Consider the following 8982-nt stretch of genomic DNA (forward strand, 5'->3'; position numbering starts at 1 on the left):
ACCGGCTCTGGGGTTCAGGTGAAGGGCTCAGGCCATCTGCGCCCCCAAAGCCCCCAGGCCGGCTTCCCGTGCTGAGTCCCGAGTCCGGGGCCCTCAACAGGTCCCGCCGAAAAGGCGGTCCGCGGGGACTGTCCGCGGGGGTGCTCGCCGCCTCGCTTCAACTTCTCCGGAAGCCAAGACGGCACCCCACTTTGTTTTCGTCATCTAAACATTTTCTGCCACTAAACCTGTTCAGAATATCATTTTAAACCCTTTCCTTCACCTCAACATCCTGCCAGTCAGGGCAAACTATCATGTAATTGGGAGTCAAATAATAGTTATGGACCAGACGGACTTTTCAAAGGGTCTCATGGAAGCCAGTGCAGTAATTGTCCAGAGATCCTACCTCTGGCGCATCATTTGGAAAACACTTGGTAATCTGCCTCTCACCTGTTTTCTTTCCATGAAGGAACCCTTGGAGCTGTTCTGTGTGTGTATGTGTGTGTTTAACTTTCTACTAATTTTGAAATATTTTAAAAATTGTTTTTAATAAAAGTCAACGAGTTTTGTAATAAATTATTGTAAAGACCGCATATGAAAATGTTTCTATTAGCCCTAAAAGCTGGTAACTCGCCAGCATCTATAAGTACATATTTTTCCTTTCTAAATTATTTAGCTGACTACCTATTATTTCTTTTAAGCTTCACTCTTTTTATTTTTATCTACATAGATTTCATCTATATATCTGTGTATAAAGAAATGTATTAATGCAAACTCAAAATAGACTCCTATATAATAAAAAGCTAATATGCAAATAGACTGAAAGGGAGAACAACCGAACAACCAATTGCTATGACATGCACTGACCACCAGGGGGCGTGCACAGAATATGGCAGACATCGGCAGCAGATGGCAGAGCACGGAATATGGCTGGTGTCAGCCGTGGCGGGATGATGGAGCAGGTGAGCAGGGGCGCCAGACCAAAGCGGGGTGCCGGTCGCTGTCATCAGGGCGAACCTCTGGTGGTTACTGAAAATTCTTTGCTCCCATGTGCCACGGTCCCACCTGGCACGCAAACCTGTTGCCAGTGCTGGAGCCACTACTTGCACCTGCTGCTGGTGCCCAGCACCGGTCCCGATCGCTTGGCACCATCAGCAGGTGTGAGTGGGGCCAGCAAGGCTGCTGGCAGACAGGGTACCTGGGGCCACGGTGGGAGGGGCTGGGCGGGGGTATGGAGGATGGGCTGAGACCCGCTCCTGTGCCCACCACAGCCTCACAGCCCACAGTTCCTTTCAAGGTGCACAAATTCGTGCACTGGGCCCATAGTCTATAATAATAAAAGCATAATATGCTAATTAGACCAGACAGCCAAATGACCTTCCAAATATCCTTCCGGATGACATTCTGGACGAAGCCGCAGCTGCGAGGGCCGAGCCCCTTGCACAATTTCATGCATCAGGCCTCTAGTCCTATATAATAAAAGGCTAATATGCAAATCGACTGAACAGCAGAATGACCAGCCCCTATATGACATTCTGACGAAGCCGCAGCTGCGAGGGCCGAGCCCCTTGCACAATTTCATGCATCAGGCCTCTAGTCCTATATAATAAAAGGCTAATATGCAAATCGACTGAACAGCAGAATGACCAGCCCCTATGATGTGCACTGACCACCAGGGGGCAGATGTTCAATGCAGGAGCTGCCCCCTGGGGTCAGTGCACTTCCACAGGGGGAGTGCTGCTCAGCCAGAAGCCAAGCTCACAGCTGGCGAGCACAGCGGCGATGGCGGGAGCCTTTCCCACCTCTGCGGCAGCGCTAAGGATGTCCGACTGCCCAGGGGAGCAGGCCTAAGCCAGCAGTCAGACATCTCCCAAGGGCTCCTGGACTGCGAGAGGGCTCAGGCCGGGCTGAGGGAACCTCCAGCATACATGAATTTTGTGCACTGGGCCTCTAGTGAAAAAATAATTGCTGCTCCTATCCCTAACCCTGTTCAGCTGCCTGGCTGTCTATAGGCCTCACCCACTTCTTTCTCACTCATCCTCCCTTCTCCCCAAGATATATATAGCCTGGATTTTGAGCTGTGGATTTGAGAATTAGTTCTCCCATCTTCTCAAGCTAGGCCTTCTAGATCAATAAACCTTTCCTTGCTCTAAAGTCTGATCTATTGAATATTGGCCTTTCTTTTGGAGCATTGGGCACACAAACTTTGTGCCTGTGACATTGGAGAGTATATTAGCGTTCTATTGTTGTTGTATCAAATTGTCACAAATTTAGGGGTTTAAAACAACACAAATTTATCATCTTTCAATTCTGTAAGTCAGAAGTCTAAGCAAGTCTTCCTGGGTAAAGATCAAGGTGTTGGCAAGGCTACTCCTTTCTGGAGGCACTAGGGAGAAATCCCTTTCCTTGCCTTTTCCATCTTCTAGAGCAGTGGTTCTCAACCTTGGCTGCACATTAGAATCACCTGGGAATCTTTTTAAAATCCTGATTTCTGGGCCTCATCCTCCGGAAATTCTGTTTCTTTGTTACTAATGTTGTGGCCCCACCCCATAACAAAGAAACAGAATTTCCGGAGGATGAGGCCCAAAAATCAGGATTTTAAAAAGATTCCCAGGTGATTCTAATGTGCAGCCAAGGTTGAGAACCACTGTTCTAGAGACTGCCCACATGTCTAGGCTGTGCCACCGTCTTCCATCTTCAAAGTCAGAAACAGCTGGTTGAGTCCCTCTTAAATCACATTACTATGACCTTCTATTCTGCCTCCCTCTTCTAATTCTGAGTACCCTAGTAATCACTGTGTGCCATTTTAGATAATCCAGAATAATCTCCCTATTTTAAGGTCAAATAAATTAACAACCTTAATTCTATCTGCCACTTTAATTCCACTTTGCCATATACCAGTAACAGCCTATTCAGAAGTTCCAAGGATTAGTACATGGACATCTTTGGGGGGCCATTATTCTGCTTACCACACAGCATAAGCAGTCATTTAAAGTCATCTACTAAAAAGTTGAGTTCAATGTTCATTTAAATGGGATTTTGAGAAATTCCTGAAATGAACAATAAAGCTATTTATAATTTTTCTCTTTGTGGTCAAAATGTTCCTGCAATAGTAGTTATGTCGAAGATGACAATGAATTAATAAAATTATGTTAATGTTGACTGAAGGAACCAAAATTCTGCCACCCTGAAGCTGCTTTGGGAATATATATATATTCACCTGAGGATATTTTTTCCATTTATTTTTAGAGAGCGTAGATAGGAGGAGGAGAGACAGAGAGAAATATCATGTGAGAGAGACACATCTACTGCTTGTGATTGGTTGCCTCCTACATGCACCCCAACCAGGGCTGGGTACTGAGCCTACAATGGGCATATGTGCCCTTGACCAGAATCGAATCCAAGACCCTTCAGTCCAAGGGCTGACACTCTAACCACTGAGCTACTGGGATATTAATTTTAAGCTGTTTATTAAGAAAACAGAGACTCAGAAAGAATCGTTAACCCTCCCCCTTTTCCCAAAAGATTCAGACAGAGAAACTTGCTTCAGGAAGGAGATCTTAGGAGGCAGCCTTAGTCTAATTTGAATTAAGTGTGGTAAACAAGAGGCTTCCAGGCCTCTTGTTAGCTAGCTACCCCCGGGTCCCATTGTGTCTGAGTAGCCTAGCAAGGATTTTCCTGCCATGTGTGTTCTGTTCTTCCTCAACTACCTATAAATCAACATCCCCATTTCTGAAAACTACTACCACATTCTCCCCTTTCTCCTCTGTCCAAATTTGTCTTATATAATCAATGTTGCCTCACTAATTTTGGAATTTTCATGGAATTACGATGCCTATGTGAATTCCCCGTGCACATGTATTAAACTTTAATTTTCTCCTGTTAATCTCTGTTAATTTGGTTATTAGCCAGCCCAGCCAGAAGAATTTAGAAGGTGGGAGGAAAAGTATTAATATGTTCTTAGCTCCCATAATTGTAATCTGTGTGGATGTAGATGGTTTCAATTGTTTCTCAGTGTCTCATCTTAGTCATTCTTCAGCCTGAGCTAGGGACCATTAACACTTGGGGCCATGATCAATCCAAATCTTCACTGTTATTAGAAGAGGGAGGCAGAATAGAAGGTCATAGGAATGTGATTTAAGAGGAAGGGAGAGAGAGAGAAAAAAAACTTGGATCTGTTGACTTCCACACATGCCCCACCAGAGATTGCACCCCCAACCTGGGTATGTGCCCTGACTGGCACCTTTTGTTGTATGGGACGGCACTTCAACCAACTGAGCCACACCAGCCAGTATGGGTTTTTCCATTCTTAATCCTACTAGGGAACTCTGCAGAATAGATACTTTAGAGTACGGGTGAGGAATATCCAGCCTGAGGGCAGTATAAGGCCCATGAAATCAGTTAGTCTGGCCCTGCCAAGGCATTGGGGTGAGTTAATGAAATGTTTGACCAAATACAGCCGGCCAAGTTTTAAGCTGATAATTTCGTATGGCCCTCGAATGATGTGATAAGTGTCCAATGGCCGTTGGCAGAAAAAAAGGTTCCCCACCCCTGCTTTAGAGATAAGAATCGTTATCCCTAGGTGAAAAGCAAGGGACTGGTGTATTTATGCAACTACTATGGTGAGAGGCCTGCTCCTGGGGATATTAATTCCTCAGCAGCTCCAGCCTGTTGCCTGTGAACAGAGCAGACTCCAGCAGCCAGAGAAGGTTCTCCGGCAAATAAAATCAGGAACATATGCACAGTTAAAAGTCAGGCTGATATTCCTGAAATGGTAGCAATGAGGGATATGAACGGGCACCAACAGTGTCAGCTTCAATGATAATTACTGTACACAACTGTACAATACTAACCACTTTAGATGTGTTATTTGAATCTTCTCACCTTTTGACCTTTTCCTCTCTGTCTTGTCCTCTTCCACCATGCTGCTGAGACCACTCACGGAGATCACCAAGTCCCATGCTACCAAATCCAAAAGCTGAATCTTTATTTCTACCTGAGTGGCATTTAACACAGTTGACCATTGTCTCTTGTTTGAAACACTTTCTTCTCTTTGTTTTGGAGATGCCACTCTCTTGGAGTTTCCCTCCTACCTTCCTGGCGGCTGCTTTTCAGTCTCAGTTGCAGGAGATCCTTTATCTTTTCCTGACTTCTGTCCTTAGACTTGGTCTTCAGCTCTTTTCTCTTTTTCTCTCTGGGTTTGGCAAACTTTTGCTGTAAAGACCAAATAGTAAATATTTTAGGTTTTGTAGGACAAGTGGCAAAATCAAAGATTTTTTGTAGGTACATAGTATTAAATTTTACCTTTTTTGCATAATTTTTAAATATATTTCTTTATTGATTTCAGAGAGGAAGAGAGAAGAGAGAGAGATAGAAACATCAATGATGAGAGAGAATCATTGATCATCTGCCTCCTGCATACCCCCTACTGGGGATCAAGCCCGCAACCCAGACATGCGCCCTTGGCCGGAATAGAACCTGGGACCCTTCAGTCCGCAGGCCGACGCTCTATCCACTGAGCCAAGCCGGCTAGGGCACATAATTTTTTTTAATGAAATCCAAAATATAGTAATTGAGTAAGTTTTATAATTCAAGTCCACTAACGAGAATAATAAATTTGTGTTTTTGGTGGAGAATGGGGACATTTCACTTAACTGGGATTCCACATTAGTGTTTCCCATCATCAAAAGTGATTTCAGCTTTGGATGGTGTGGCTCAGTTGATTGAACGTGGTCCTATGAATTGAAAGTTTGCCAGTTGGATTCCCAGTCAGGGCACATGTCCAAAGTTGTGGGATCCATCCCCAGACAGGTGCATACCGGAGGCAAATCGATCAATCTTTCTCTCTCACTCCAATGTTTCTCTCTCCTTTCCCTTCCTCTCTCTCTCTAAAAAAAAAAAAAATCAATAAAAACATTTTAAAAATATGTTTTTATTTGAGAGAGAGAGAGAGAGGAAGGGAAGAGAGACACAGAAACATCAATTGGCTGCCTCTTGCATGCCCCCTACTGGGGACCCAGCCCACAACCTGAACATGTTGAACTGGTGACCTCCTGGTTCATGGGTCGATGCTCAACCATTGAGCCACTCCAGCTGGGCAATAAAATCATTTAAAAAATATATTTTTTTAAAAGTGATTTCAAATATTCCTCTGTTAATGCTGACCTATAATAAAACGTTATATATTCCACTTTTGAAAACATCTTTTCACACAGATAGGTACTGGGAAACACTGCTATCATTCCACTGGCATGTGATATTAATATTATTCATTGCAAAGAGGATGGGCGCAACCATGGCACAGTGAGGCAGTGGGGGTGGGGATTGATCAGGGGAAGTCCTGGGCTTGTGTGTGGTCTCGGCCACCCCTCCTTTAGCCACTACTGCCACCACCCGGAGCACATCGTCCAACTGCACCGGCACCACGTGGTGGCAGCGATGCTGCTCAGCTCCAGCAAGACCAAGACCAAGGAGAAGCATGTGAGCCAGAAACTGAAGCTATTCTGGCCAGTGAGCAGTTCCTCAGCATCCTGATGTGGGGGGTGATCTACACAATCAATGAGTTGAGCAATGTCCCTGTCCCTGTCCCTGTCCCTGTCATGCGAATGCCAAATTGTTAGTTATTAATAAAGGAAGGGAGCAAATGGAATCAGATTAAGTGTAATAAACTAGGGAACGAATTGGACATTACGCCTGATTCACTAGGAAGCCATAGCATTCAGTCTCCCCAAGGAACAGCCACATCCTCTGTTGAGGGGACTTAACCCCCGAAGTGGGCAGGGAGAATCAGCTTTCCAATCCCCCCCGGGGGACAACCAGCCACTAGCCAGATGGAGGGATAAAACAGCAGGGGAAATTCCTTTGCTGGAAGGATGCGCAGTAGAAACCAAGATGGCACAGGGAGAGGTTAGCGCCTACAGTAGAAACCCGATGAAGAGGCAAGACTTTGAGGCATGCACAGTAGGAGCCAAAATGGCAACATAAAGGGGTGGAATCTAGCCTGGGAAAAGGATGAGGTTAGATAAGGGACACCAAACCCCAGAAGATCCAGAAAAGGGATTGGTCAGGGGGGGGCCCAGTATAAACCCAGGAGATTAGGAAAGAGATTGGTTAGTTTGAAAGAAAGCCTGCTCTCTCCCAAGCCCGAGATAATATAATCAAAGCTAACAAAGGCCTGTCATCTGGGAAGCACATGTGTGTTTGCCTGTTCCTTTCCTTGCCCTCTCTCTCTCTGTGGCAGCTGCACAGCTCCAAGCATGGCTCCAAGCATGGGCCTGCGTGTGGCAGTGCAGTGCCAGCTGGAACACAGCCAGAAGCAGAGCCTATGCTGGACTTGCGGAGCCCAGGGTGATAGCATTACAGTGCTGGATCCTGACCCTCCTGGTGGGCACCAGGCCCAGGACTTCTTCCTCAGTGAGACGAAGCTAAACCACCTGGTCGTGGATGAGACAGTGGGCACCTGGGGGCAGTCCTTTGTTTTTACTCCAATAAATCTTACCACTACATCGCATCTTCCTTTGTGTCGATCCCTGAAATGCTTTTCTCGTGACTGTGTGGAAGAGCTCTATTTCCACCGGCAACAAGATGACCTCAAAGCATACAGCAAGATCCAGGTGGACAATCATCTCTTCACGAAGGAGAACCTTCCCAGGATCTTGAAGTTCAAGGAGTACTGTCCCATGTTGTTTCGAAATCTTCAGGAGAGCTTTGGGATTGACGATCAGGATTACCAGAATACAGTGATTCGCCCCTCTCAATAGTGACAGCCGGGGCCAACACGGCACACGTTTCCTCACCACCTATGACCGGCACTTTGTCATTAAGACTGTGTTGAGGATGTGCCTGAGACGCACATCTTAAGCACCACCCGTTCATAGCGAGTGTCACGGCAACCCCCTTTTGCCATAGTTCTTGAGCATGTACTGCCTGACTATAGATGGTAGGGAAACCTACATGGTGGTCACTAGAAACATGTTCAGCCATCAGCTCACTATGCACTGCAAGTATGACCTCAGGGGTTCTACTGTTGCCAGAGAAGCGAGTGACAAGGAGAAGGGGTAAGAACTTGCCAACATTTAAAGACAATGATTTCCTCAGTGAAGGGCAGAAGTGCAGATAGGAGAGGAGGGTAAAAAGAACTTCCTAGAAAAACTGAAATGGGACATAGAGTTTTTGGCTCAGCTAAAGATCATGGACTGTAGTTTGCTGCTGGGCATCCACAATGTGGACCAGGCAGAGCAGGAAAAGGTGGAGGTGGAGGAGTAGGTAGAGGATGAGGAGTGTGAGAATAATGGGATGAGCAGCGACCTGCTCTGTTCCTATGGCACACCTCCAGACAGCCCGGCAGCCTCCTCAGCTTCCCTCGGTTCTTTGGTCCTGGAGAATTTGATCCCTCTGTTGAAGTTTATGCCATGAAAGCGCCCCCAAGAAGGAGGTCTATTTCGTGGCTGTCACTGATATATTCACACTATATGATGCTAAGAAGAAAGCTGCACATGCTGCCAAAACGCTGAAAAATGGGGCAGGGTCCGAGATCTAGACTGTGAATCCTGAGCAGTACTCCAAACACTTCAACAAGGTCATGTACAACATCTTGAGGTAGAGCCAGAGAATGAGATCTGGGGACAGGGACAGGAAGAGGGAGAGGTTGCATTTCGGCTAGATGGGAGGAAAGGGAGCAGAGTGAGGGGTCAGGGAGGGCTTTAGCAGTGAGACTGCAGCCGGTGACACTGAAAGAGATTCTAGGGAGGGGAGGATGTGCTGTGTGTGTACCTGCTCTCCGGGTGTAGCCTCACCTCCCGCTCTCTTTGATTTATTTTTCCCCATTTGACCCAGGTTTAAAGTGGTTTCCTTTTTGCTACCTTGCAATCTTTTAAAATACCTTGGAGGTAGAGGTGACTGTGGGTTTATTTGGGTTTTTCTGAAATTCCGTTGCTCCAGGTTTGCTATTAATGATGATGTGTCATCACCCTCGTCACCTTCCCCATCCCTATCCTGAGTTCC

General features: G+C 46.1%; 1 pseudogene; it reads left to right on the forward strand.

Moving 5' to 3' along the window:
* Positions 1 to 868: 868 nt before the first annotated feature.
* On the forward strand, positions 869 to 8581 carry LOC102244817 (annotated as a pseudogene).
* Positions 8582 to 8982: the final 401 nt, after the last annotated feature.

The sequence above is a fragment of the Myotis brandtii genome, unplaced genomic scaffold, assembly GCF_000412655.1.
Source record: "Myotis brandtii unplaced genomic scaffold, ASM41265v1 scaffold208, whole genome shotgun sequence".
NCBI lineage: Eukaryota > Metazoa > Chordata > Mammalia > Chiroptera > Vespertilionidae > Myotis > Myotis brandtii.